Source organism: Neopsephotus bourkii, unplaced genomic scaffold (genome assembly GCF_033783945.1).
Source record: "Neopsephotus bourkii isolate Nb327-2 ecotype Australia unplaced genomic scaffold, CSIRO-AGI_Nbou_v1 NB_1328, whole genome shotgun sequence".
NCBI lineage: Eukaryota > Metazoa > Chordata > Aves > Psittaciformes > Psittacidae > Neopsephotus > Neopsephotus bourkii.
Genome location: NW_026901808.1, coordinates 2,083,919 through 2,097,132, shown reverse-complemented (window position 1 = coordinate 2,097,132; position 13,214 = coordinate 2,083,919). Strand labels below are relative to the sequence as shown.

Genomic DNA, 13,214 nt, shown 5'->3' with positions numbered 1-13,214 from the left:
AGGCAATCATTCCTCTCTATGCTAGCTACAATGATTTCATCACTCCCAAGGCCACCAGTTCATCACTGTTTTGAATGTAATCAAGCTAAATTATAATTAAACATAACCAATTCCAAGCATCGGGCTAAAAAAAGCAAAAAATAGTAAAATTAATGCTAATAACCTACCAGAAAATTTCACCAAGAAATTTCAAACCATTTCTTAAGCAATAAGCAACCACCAGCATCTGTATAAGGTACACTAGATGTCCCAGCTCCTTCATGTAAAGAGAGTATGTAGCAATTGCTCAGATGACTTGGTGAAACACTCTGTGACAGACATGATGTTGCTTCTATAACAGTTTATGAAGAATTCATATGACCCAGTTACTGGACAGTTTATTTTACGGCTATTTTGTTTCAAGTTTAATGGGAAGCTGCAAGGAAGACAACTGAAAGCCTGAGAAGTAGTGAGAGGTCTACTGCTGCCAGCCATTGCAGAGGCAGGCTCTGCTTGGAGGTGATCTCCAACCACCAATCCGGGCTATTTATCACACACAGCAAATGGCACGTGCAGAAAAGCAGGAAGTTTACATATCAGTTGCATCTAGAGGTCAGGCCCTTGTGCAAGCACTGCTCACGCTCACACCAGAGACTTCCTAAGCACTGCACAAAGCAAGGCCTTGCTGACCCTGCAATAGCAGAACAGGCTTCAGGACAGACCAGCTTCAGTTCAACTGTTTGCGTTTGGTTATGACTATTTAAAAGCTAAATGTCCTGTCCCTGAGACTGCTAAATAGAAAGATTGCTTTAAGACAGTATTTGGCCATTCTTTACAAATTATGTCCTTCTCCAGGGGACAAGTGCCTGGCTAGCACAGGCTGGGTCACACTGTGCTGCAAGCAAGGGGCTTGGTGCTAGAACTTCAGCGCAGCTACAAGGTTATTACAGGAGACAGGGTTTGTTTTGTGCTGAGAGGTGCTATAAATCCCTAGCAGTCCCACCCCCCCATTTTCAGGAACACCATTTCCCCATCCCCTTCACCCTGCAGCGAGCCAGCCCCGGTGCTCCCCAGCCACAGCAGCGGCTGCACTGTGGGACGAGGAATTTTCCAGTCAGCAGGACCATGCTCAGCAGCAGCTGACCACAGGCTGCTGGTGCCCTGGCACCAAGAGCCGCCGCAATGGGATCAGTCAGGTACCCCCGCTGCCGACACGGCCATCAAACCAGCAAGTGCACTGTAACCACAGACCCAGAACTTCGGACAAGCTGGAGTTTCTCCTTCAACACACACCAATTTTTCCTCGTCTAAAGCTTTCAGCACTTAACTTGAAGAGCCCAAGTGGGTGCTACTCTGAGCTTGCACAGCATGCCCCCATCAGCAAAGAGCAGGTTAAGGAAGCAACAGCAACCTGCTGCTGCCAGGGAAGATTTTGTATTTACATCATGAGCCCTGCACTCCCTCCCCAGTTTGATATTTCAAGGATAACTAAGAAAAATTTTCCCACACAGAATCAAAACACGAAAATTTGTCTGGCATCCTCACAAGTAAAAACTTGCCAGTGGCAGAAGGATTCATCCATGATTAATCTGCAACAGGCAAATACCTCAAGAACAAAGAGATATGCTTAAAAATGATATTAAAGAATATTCCAAACTGTTTCGATCTCCAGTGACTAAATAAAACTTTCTATTAAAGACTAAGCACTTCCATATCTTCATATTCACAGCTTTAATTACAAATGCTGAAATTCCCTCCAGATTTTCCTGCAACTGAAGAACAAAACAGTCTTAGTGGTTTTTTCAAATACAAAAAGTATCTCCCCTCACCCCCAATGCCAGCTGTCATTTGCCAGTATTCACCCCACCACACACCCCTTCCATGTGCAGCCTCTGCCTTTAAAAGTCCTTTGCAGGAAGCAGTTAATTTATATTCATTTCACCTCATGTTGGTGGCAACAACCGTGTAAGCTGTGCATCTGCCTCTGAAATGCAGAGCTTTATTCACAGGGTATTTCATCAAATAATAGTTATTGTTTCAAGATTCACCAACCTTCTCAACAACTATTTAATTTTAATTAGTTTAATAAAAATGTGCAACTTTCCCATTAATTGAGGACTGATGAAAAGGAACTGCTATGTAACTAATAAAATCAAGCTGTATAGAAAGTGAAACCTGGGAAAGAACACAATTTCCATATACAAATTATACAAATTCAGGATTAATTACTTCAGTTTTCACCATGGCTACTGATATTCTCAAGACTGACTGCCTTCTAGTAAATTGTGTCTTTTATATCATCCCTATGGATATATTTGGAAGTGAAATATACTACTCTGTTATTAAAAGTAATCTTCCGGAAAGACGGACATGCAAGATACTGACCATCTAAAATTATATGTTAAAGCCATCTCAGTATCACATGCCATAGCAAGTTATTTTTTAACAGCCTCTTTACACTGGATTTTCAGTCAAGCTAAACATTTGGTTCTTTTCCTTGGACAACTTTCTTAATTTATTAATTCCCAACAGCAAACCAGTACATCAAACTTTGGATTTTTTTACTGTAACAGAAAATGGAAGAGACACTGTTGTGATGTGGCAAGATAATAAAGTCTATCCTACTATTTTAAATAAATGTTTACTTAAAAGATGGGGAAGGAAAAGATTACAGGAATACTTATTTTATCTGAGTGTGTCAGATTGGTGGTCACTCTTGTGATTAAACCAACTGCTATATTTGGTGTTTCCTTTTACCTCCATAAAATCCTATCTTCCCTCAAAACATGGCTAAAGAAAGTCTTCTATGTTTTAGACAGGCTCTGATACATATTTGAGAATTACCAGCATTACACAGCTTCTCTTGACATTTCCTAGAAGCAAAATGGAAATTATGACCATCGTAAAGTCATACAGGGGAAAAGACATAAATAGCCAGTGCCACACATCAGTGTTCTCAGATGCTGCTCTGATGGGTAAAATCTGCATGTCTACTCACGTAAGTGAATGTCACTTCAGTGTCAGCAAGAGAATATGGCAGCAACACCTTTCAAGTAGGGCCACAGTGAAGAAATGGAGGAGTAACTCCCTCCAAGGGGTCAGAAAACCACTGTTTAGGCTGGGCAAGCACAGCCTCAGGAGACTGGACTTGCCAAAGGCGTGAAACGTCAAGGACAAATCTTGATGGTGGGGGCATAAATAATAACAAAATATTGATTTATTCCTTCTCAAGAACTATTAGGTTGCCTCTTGCTTCCTCCTCCCTTACTTTGTATGTGGCAATGAATCAGTCTTAGGCACTGGTAATAAGTTTCAAAAAGAAATAGTGGGAATAAATGATCAAGCAAGAAGGTTGTCAGCTGTGAAAATCAACTGCTTAAACCAGGACAGTGGTCCTCATCTATTAAACTGAATTTCCTGGTCACAAAAATTTCTGCTACTTTGTCTATTAATATTTTACGTATATATAAGGAATTACATACAATCTAGGTATCGGCTATTACACAGCCGATGCAATAAATTAATATGTAAATCAAAGATATTTGCACTCAAATAGGTTATAAAATTAAATATTCACATGCTAACACATTCAAGAGACAACCAGCCATCTGTGTAAAAACTTCTAGGCTCATTTGCAGTTCATGTGCAGAGAGATGAGATCTAGCAGGGCAGGTGAACTCACACACAGCTGTGGATGTGGCTGTCCCTATCTGCATATAGAAGTGGCACCAACACTGGGCATAAACAAACCTAAAGTAGAATGAAAATTTTTGCCCTAAAAAAAAAAAAGAAACTCTGCAAGACAACTATAAAAGCAGTTATCACTCATATGGTACTAATCTAAATCCTACAAGCATTTCTGCAGAAGCCTGCAATGCTGTGAATGTGCTCAAGTTCAGAAGACAAAAGCACTTTTCCAGTTCATTTAAATACTTGCAAATGGATGTTTACACTCCACAGAAACAACAACACATATTCTGGTTTGCCTCTAAATACCAGCTGCTGTCAATCCAAGAGCAGAGAGAACGCAATCAAAGTTACAATCCTTTTAACCACATTAATCCCCCTGCAACCCCTCAGCTGTCTCAGCACAGCCACTGCAGCAAGTGACAAGCCACACGTGACTTTTGCTGTCAGTTTACGTATTAATGACTTGAATCCGGGAAGAAAGTTTAACACTCTCTCACTGAATTAACTGTGCTTTCTAAAGAATCAATTTCAGATCAATATCTGGTATTTTTTCTAGTTAGTGGCAGGAGTGTGAAAGTCCAACGCTACATATCGTCCAAATGTGCACTGCAAACCCTGCATCAGTAGCATGGCAAGCAATCTTAAAACTATTCCAGGAGATTCTCCACGTCCTATGGAAACATGGACATAGTCCAACTTTCTCAGCCAAATCTGAATTGTTTGTAGATGCGAAGCCCTTATGTTGTTGGAGACTTAACAGTCCCTGAATCTCTGGAGCTTCTCTCCCATGCCCTTGTACTCCATTTCTAATCCTCCTTCCTGCATCCTACACAATGCAACCCCCTACCTTTCCCCAAAAATCTCTGCTGCAGCTGCCAAAGTCCTCTAGGTCTGCCTTTGAATTTCTAATTCCACTGGATCCTCTCTGACGGGTCACCAGGGAATACTAGCAGCTGTTTTGCAGGAAACGCCACATCTCCTTCTAATCACAGGCAAAAAAAGCAAAGCAAGAGAAAGGCAACATGAGCTTCAGAGCCACAAACACAGCGTGTGGGAAAAAGAGGCAAAACCACATTCTGAGTAGAAAGTCTCCTTGCAAGTTTTTGCCTCCACTCTCACACAAGATCAAGCACTCAGCTCAGAGCAAACCTTATTCACAACAGTTAATATGTTGCCATTAAAATATGCCAACCATAAGTTACCAGATGGACTGCAATAGTTTTGCACCCAAGATGATTTTTATGTGATCCTGAAATTGCAGATATCTCTAACCTGGATTACAAACAAAACCCATTTCATAGTATATCTCATCTATGTCCATTCTTACCCAACATGTGCTACACAAAATTGATCAAGTGGACAGTTTTTGCCCAGCCAGTGTCTTCCCCATCAGTGAGAAACAGAAGATTGCAAAGGGAAGAAGTCATAATACAGCTTGAGCATAGAGAAAAATAAGCCTCTGGTCTTTCAGTATTTTCTTGCAGGTAGTTGAAACAAAACAAGAAAAAAATCCCTCCAACATTGTCAGAAGAGAGACACGAGAACTCTGTCAGCACCAGTCATTTTGAAACATTACTCTCGTTTAGCACGATCTGACTTCCTGTATACAAGAGGCCTACAGCAAAAATCAATTTTAGGTTGATCCATGAATAACTCAGAGGCCCAATGCCATGTATTACAGCTTGGTGCTACACGTGGTAAAAACAAATGCAATATAATGCTAAAATCCAGAAAGGTAAGAAAGTTATTTGCTGTTAGTAAACGTTTACATAATAATAAAACTCCTTTTAAGCTTGTATTCATCACAACCCTGCAGTTCATAGCCCTTTTACTTAAAATAGCATAAAGTAACTGATCCAACTGCCCTTAACACAATATACATAGTGTTTGTTATTCCCCATTTACAGTATTTAAGCAGATGGTAATGAAATTAAGTATCTGATCCACATAACTATTCTGTTTCAGTAACATATCCTGGTCTAGTCAATGAAGATGTTGCCTATGGTAACTCCATATACCACCTATGCACAAATTTCAGTTTTTCTGTTTTCAGCATATCCTGAGGTGTTTTGTTGCACAGCCCTTCAGTAGGCAAAGTTGAGCAACGTATACTTACAATTTCAGTAAACAGCAAGTGAAACCTGCCACCTCGGACTGATCCCAGTTCACAGTTTGCAAACGTACTTGGCATTAATTCTGAGAAAACCAAAACAGCAAAAAAACCACACATGCCCAAAAAGCGACAGCCAGTGACCAGAAAACTGAACAACTAGGCTGCTTGCAGAAATGTGTCATCCTGCAGTAACTGGCAGCTGGTTCATAACAAGAGTACATAAACACCTTGTAAGCACTTTCATTTTGCAGCCACAGGCTGAAAAAAAACCCTAACAAACCATGGTACGCGAGGTTAAGCAAAAATAAACTTGGATTTGATGCAAGCAAACTACAGCGAGAGCGAAGGTTAACTTTACCCGCTTTTCTGACAAAACACTATTCCAAGCCCAGCTGAAAAAGTTTGGAAATAATATCTGCAAACCGTTCCACCCTTCTTGCGCTGCGCGCTGGAAAGGAAACAGCACAGTCGGTTTCATTTTGATACTTCTTGTAAACTGACAAAGGAAATAAACTGCCAGCTCAAAGCCCCGGACTGATCTGCGGCATAAAACACAGCTCGGCAATCACAAGCTTCATTCCAGGTCAAATGACATAATTGGGAAATTATCAAGTGCTAAAATAACCACTGTTCTGCTAGTGTTTGTTTACAATAAACACAAGCTTCCCTTTCTGACACAAACCCACTAAAACGATTCTCCATTTCACAAAGTCTACAAGTGAGTAGGATCAGCAAAATTATGTAAAACATCCTGCTAGAAGAAGAAATGTAAACTGAGCCACTTACAGAGAGGAGCAGGCTGCCAACTTAATCTGATTCTACGACGACTGTAAACATGTACTTTTGGAACGTGAAACGATTCACATTGCTACAAATGCCGTCAGAGAGAGGCAGCAGCGTGATTAGGTATTCTGCACACGGTAAAAAATCAGGCAGATGACCTGCTGCAGCAAATACCAGATCAGCGCTCGCACACACCAACTGTTTTGACTACAGGCACTTGCTAAGCACCAAGTTTCAGGTCCTACCAGTTGGACACCAGAACTGATCCTGTGCCAAGAACAACAAGCACTGAAAACGGCTGCAGGGTTTTTTTACTTTCCTTTTTTGCTTAAATAATTGTTGATACAACTCGAGTAGCTGCAGACATGAACCAAAGTGAAAAATTAAAAGCAGCAAAACCCCACAAGTATATATTTAGAGCAAGACGCTGCATTTTTTCTTTCTGGATTCAGGAAAAAGGAGGAGGGTGTTTGTGTTTCACACAGTAGGATGAACCTGCTGTTTTCCTGAAAAATCTTTTATTTATGGGATAACTTGGCATTTGCCAGGGTAATTATAAGAGGACAAATAATCCCTAGAATAACACTAAATTACACTTAAATGGCCAAACCTCTTAAAAATGGCCAAATTCCACAAGAAGCCTCACACTCAGCATTTCCCAGCATATTTCCATTCCTCCTCAGTAGACAGCATTAAGAAAAAAAAAAGAAATAAGGTTCAAACAGAACTCCAGCACGGCAAAAAACCCCTGCTTCAAATAGTGCAAGTAATTACACTAAATATAACATGAAACTGCTGGGTACTTGTCTGCTTCTTTTACAAGGATTTTGAGATCTAAGGATGAAGCTTCAAGGTATCCCTGGTGTATCAAAGCAACAGGAAAATGATGGAGAGTGAATATCTTGCTCTGGTGACAATGTCAGTCTTCACATCACTGAGCTAGAAGACCTGGATTTAACACTGGTGTCAAAGCCTGTTTCTTCAGCTATAAATGGAGATTATTAATGACTTAGAGTATTAACTTGATTTAAAAAAGAGTTGGAGATTTAAGAAGGAATTCATCACTTCCTATAATGACACAATTCCAGATGTGTAATCGGCAATTGCCACCTGACACACTGCTATGGCAGAAAAGCCTGACAATTTTCAGCTCTAAGTCATACATATTTCCCAGCTCAGCAACGCCAAAAATCCCTGGGCAAAAAAGAAGTAACAGAGCCAGTGGATCCCAGGTACACACTCACAAGGACAGCACTCACCAGCCTCCTGCACCAGTCCCTTGGCACTGGTCTTACTACTTGCTGACCAGTGGTAACGGTAGTTCCAGCATTTTTGCTGGCAGAGCAAGAAATGCATTTTCAGCCCAAACTCAGAGCAACTTCATCAGGTGAAATGATAAAATACTTTTAGCAATCAAACAACAGTACTTGCTAGAAATTACAATTCTGTGGGTGATTCTATGTGTGAAGAGAAACCTTTTATTTGGCTGTTTGTTGGAAGTAAGAAAAAAGTAACTTTACATTTAACACTAAAGTATAACAAGATGAACACCACTTCAAATACAAATTTAAATGCAACTCACCTATTCATTCCTCCAAACACCAAATTTCAATAATTTTACTCCAGACACGCTGTTTCAAACAGAAGTAAATTTAGTATTGTCATCCTCTCATGCTTTGTATCGTGTCACAGACCTGTTTCCTCAGCCCCAGGCAGGTCTTTCATATTCAAGGTCACCTGATGACACGTACTTTAATTTACTCACTTATCAGTAAAATATTTCACTGTATCTCTAGTTCCATCTTTAATGATATTTACAAAACAATAACAAAAAAAGTAATTTATGTACATTGTTGTTTTAGGAACCCATTGGATGTTTCCCCTCATCTATCATAAAACTATTACAGAAAACTGATACTTCTTCAGTGCTTTACTTAATCCAAACAGATATAATGGCATTTCTTTGGACAGGTAAGAAAAGATAAGCCATGGAAGAGGGAGATGGGACTACTGAGGGGTTTGGCAAAAACAATGCTGTACTACGACGCTGGGAAAAGAGGCTATCTTTTTTAGGAGACTTATGTTCCTGATCTGGTTTTGTGCATAACAGCATGTCAGATTTTATTCAATATCAAGATAACATATCACCAGCTCATTTTATCATTCCTTAGAAGAAACTTGTACAAACCCAGTAACTTTACTGATATTAGCCAGAATAGCAGCTTTGTAGGACTTGAATATAATCTATTGTTCAAACCTTCTGGCTTTTTCGGCTCTAACTATTATTTGGGATCCAAAACCAGCATCTGGTGAAACAATGTATTCCTTAACAAGCTGCTTTCTAATCGGAAACATAATGAAGTATGTTTTTGTAAAAATCCATGGGTTTGATCCCTGAATTTGTTCCATCTCTGCTATCATGCGCTTCCCTGCTCTTAAGCACCGTGTTTCATCCCGTAGCCATGTCCATCGCACCACCACAAAAGAGACAGGATAAGCTCCATCTATAGGTACATTTGTGACAACTGTCAGCACCAGCATGCTACTGCGACATGAGATACGGCTCTCTGGGACACGCCAACTAAGGTGTTCTCTTCACAGTTGCTGTTTTTCACAAAATTGCTGAAATTTCTTATTTTGGAACCAACTCTGCAAAGAATTAAAAATTCTTTGGCAAAAGTGGTATAATCACATAAGCCTTATTTTATTATCATTATTACTACTACTATCTTTATTACAATAACTATCATCCTTTAGGAAACTCAAAGTTTATATATGATTTTTTTTTACTTGCTTTTCTGTGTTTGCCACTCTTCATGGATATTCCCAGGCATCAAATTAATCCCCTTGGAATACTCTGACATATTTTGATCTGCCCAACTAAGGACATGGTTTTATTTTGAAAATTGAACGAGCTTGTAGTTACATTTTAGTTTGCTTTATCAAACCCTGTTGCATAAGCAGCATAACTGTCAGCGCAGACTATTTCCTCATTCTAGATGTTACAGATAAATCAGCACACACATCTTTCAGGCACACTATTTGTCATAGGTAATAATAAAATCTATTCTTTAGAATGCTTCACAATGCCCCCAACACACAGCCTCCAAAATGAACGTGCAAAATCATTTTTGAAGAGGTCACTTGCTTATGTTTCCTTCACTACGCACAACAGCCTTTACAAACAAGAAACAAAATTCTCAACCTTGTACAGAACAAAACTGAACAGACAACACCAAATGACATACCTGGATACAAAAGTGGGTTTGCAGGGCATTTTTTATGTGTTCCTCACCCTTAAAAATCTATTGAATTCTATATTTATATGCAACTTCATATCTAAAAAGTCACTTTCTACTTTAGCTTGCATCATTTATGACTTCTAACATTGCAAATTAAAGAAACTCCGACTTACCCATGCACGAATGAAATACAAGCAAATCAGCTTCTGAGAGTCCAAGTGACAACTACTTCACATTCTGCTTCTGAATGTGCCTCTTAACCATTCTTTACTGTAATGAACTTCATGTATTACAAATTACTTGGTTTGGATAAACTATTTACCTGTTCATAATGCAAAAGCTTTCCCATCATTGCACTGAATGGGAGAGTGGGCTGTAAATCTACAATTTTAAATGTCTGTTCTACCTATATAGAAGATTTCTTTCAAATGTGCCTTTATTAATTTTTTTCAAGGCACTATATAATCAGTAGCAAATCAAGGCTTCCAAAATTTGTTGAAGCATGGCCAGTATTTCAGATGGTTTGTGAAGAAAGGTATTTTCCAAGGCCACACAGAAATTAGAGGGTGGATCTGATTTTAAGGGATTCCAAGTTTACTCACCCACTCATGTTGCCTCTGTCATGTATGAACGGGGCAGGAATAGCACAGGAGAAAGAGACAGATGATTTCCATTACAACTACCTACCAAGGTGCATGAGCTGCATGATGTGGCACAGCTGTGCAATTCAGCTTTCCCTCCTAGCGCTTCTGATGCCTTGAACCAGCTGTCATGCAGTGCAGGTGGTTCCAACTTCCTATGCATTCTCTCAGAAGCACACACATGCTGTGCTTTAGAAAAACTTTAAGGAAAAACATAAGCACGTAGACACTCACCAGCTGAAGACTCAGGATATTTTTCCTATGAGGCGCTCTAATTAAGTTCTATAATTACTTACATAAGCTCACTGGAGGAAAAAAGATCACTTCTCATTAAAACAAGGCATAGCTCAACTCAGAACAATTCTTGTGAGTTTTAACACGGACAGTAAGCAAACAAACCAAGATCAGAAGAAGTCCAACTTGCAAGCAAGTCCATACAAAGGAATCAGTTTTACCTGAAGACATTTAACTGTGAGCTCTCTCCTTCAAGAGGAGGTCTCTGAGTATAAACATGAAATAAACATCTTTCCAAAGTATCAACTGTTTGACATGTATCAGTTGGTTTTGATTTAAACCACCTGAGTCACTTGGAGCATAGGTAAAATATTAGGATGATTATGTCCAACCAGGCTTAGCTGGTATTTTATAGTGCTAGAATCTGGCTTCATCCATGCTTGGTGTAACATGTCACTTTAGGTGGGACGAATGAAAAGTACATCTGTTCATCAAGAGATGAGAGTAGCCTTTGGTCAGCCAAGAAATGATTACAGGGGGAATAAGCTTGGAAGCTGACAGGAAGAAGAGAAAACAATTTTAAGACAAGGATTTCAAAGTGGGTTATTTATAGAGTCAACACTCAATTATCCATGGTCAGATTATCTGTACCAGAGATGCAGAAACAAATCAGCTCCAGCTAGACTCATTAGCCTAGGTGCAGCTCAGTGCAAATGTTCCTATATGTCTAGGGACAGCATGGGTTCAGAAAACATGCAACAACTTTTTTTCAGCATAAGACTGAAGTCCTTTTTTTATCTAAAGTGAAGCTTGTCTCCATATGGCATTTCCAAAAGCAAGGGCATTGGCAAAAATGGCAAAGACTCCAGGTAAAGCCATCACGTTGCAGTGTTACCCGTGCTCTGGGTCCCAAGAGTTTTACGAACTGAAGGGCAGCATCAAGGCTGAGCTGGCTGCATGCACTCCTGCTATGCAGTGTCAGGGCTGCATCCTCTGCCTGGGTGCTGGGGAGCTGAGCACAGCCAAGCACAGGATACTTGTGACAAACCAGGAGACAGGCACCAGCCAGCATGGCAAACACTGCTAAACCCAAGTACAGCTGGGATGGCCTCCATACAGAGGGACTGAGCTGTGAAATCACTTGAGATTATGATTAAAAGTTAAGTCATTTAAACTAGATATTCTAAATAAGGGAAATTTTAAAACTCTAGTGTTTTCCTAACTCTAAGAAAAGCACAGCAACAGACAATACCAATCCAGCTTGAAACTGTTTTCCTGGCTACAATGCCAAAAGTGTAATTGTCAGTGAAATAAAGAAGTAGATATGGAAGGAAACAGAAAAAAAATCTAACATTGTATTTCCTACCTGCCAATTGCTTCCTCTGAATCAGACTGTGCTCATGCTGAAGGGCTGAAATCTTTCTCCATCTGTCAGGAGACAGCAAACTCCAGAAGATACTTTATGCTGTTTAGACTCTTCTGGAAGTTGTCTCTCCTTATCAAATTGATGCTGCTCTAAGTTGAAAGAAATCCTAGTGTTTAGAGGTAACAAGAGATACTTCTAAATCAGAGGAGTCTGATATTCAGTTTATTTTTTTCCAGCAATTGGAGTCACTTGACCAAAGAGGCAGGGAAAGGACAACAAGCAGGATACTGGCATGAAAAATCTCAGCTATAATCAGCTGACTCCAGCTTGATTACAGAGGAGGCACTAAACTCTGGATTTGGCAAATGGATCACAGAGCAAGTTTTTTTTCTAAAGCTTTTTGCTGAGTCTGCCAACTGGTAGCTAGACAGTACAGCAGATTCAACCAGCAATGGCTAACAAGTGAACCAGAACCAGCCATGCCTGAGCTATCACCCCTGGGATTTGCCTACTGTATCTAAATACTGAGGGAAAAGAGTTTGTTTACACTGAAGAGCACAATGTGTAGCAGAGAATTGCTCAAGTAGTTTCAGATGATAGCAAGAAACAGAGGGTCACAGACAGTAGGATGGGGTAGAGGAATAGATCCCCTATCCCCGCTAGAACATCACTGTAATGCTTGAGGAAATCTGCAGGTCCTAAGTCTACAACCTATTACCCCTCCTTTCCTTCTTTCTAGTCCTGAATGCTTGAATTTCCAGGTTGCTTAAGGTCTGAAAAACAAGTAATTTGAGAAAAACAATAGTTCAAAACCAGAATTCACCATGCTAGGTATTACTTATCAGACCATTCTGGCAGTTTTAGTTATTATTTCTCCTTATATTTCAAATCCCTAAATACCTATTGCCTAAGAGGTGACAGGAGTGGAAATTATAGAAGGTTTATTGTCTTTCTTTGCCATTTTACCTTAGGACATGAAGTTTATTTTCAGTAGTAGGAACTAATATGTTTTGGAAGGTTTAACATTCAGCAAACAAAAATGGAAAACATATCCTCTGCTGTATAGTATTTGCAGGTCTCATGTACAGTATTTACCTTGGATTACATACTAATGAGGACAGCAGCACAAGCACTGGAAGGGAAAGGACTTTATTTACTGTAAACAA

At 39.7% G+C, this 13,214-nt stretch overlaps 1 protein-coding gene across 6 annotated transcripts in view; it reads right to left on the bottom strand.

Moving 5' to 3' along the window:
* ATXN7L1 (ataxin 7 like 1) overlaps positions 1-13,214 on the bottom strand; it is a 114,350-nt gene that overhangs the window by 32,063 nt on the left and 69,073 nt on the right. Inside the window, exons 1-2 of one of the 6 annotated variants that reach the window (XM_061366280.1) lie at positions 6,569-6,762; positions 6,141-6,230 (exon numbers count right to left, since the gene is read on the bottom strand). The exons of 3 other annotated variants lie outside the window; for them this stretch is intronic. The gene's annotated coding sequence lies outside the window, so the exon portion shown is untranslated. Of the gene's footprint in view, positions 1-6,140; positions 6,231-6,568; positions 6,763-12,048; positions 12,480-13,214 lie in introns of those variants that run through there. 2 more of the 6 variants (XM_061366281.1, XM_061366279.1) reach the window with 2 other exon arrangements.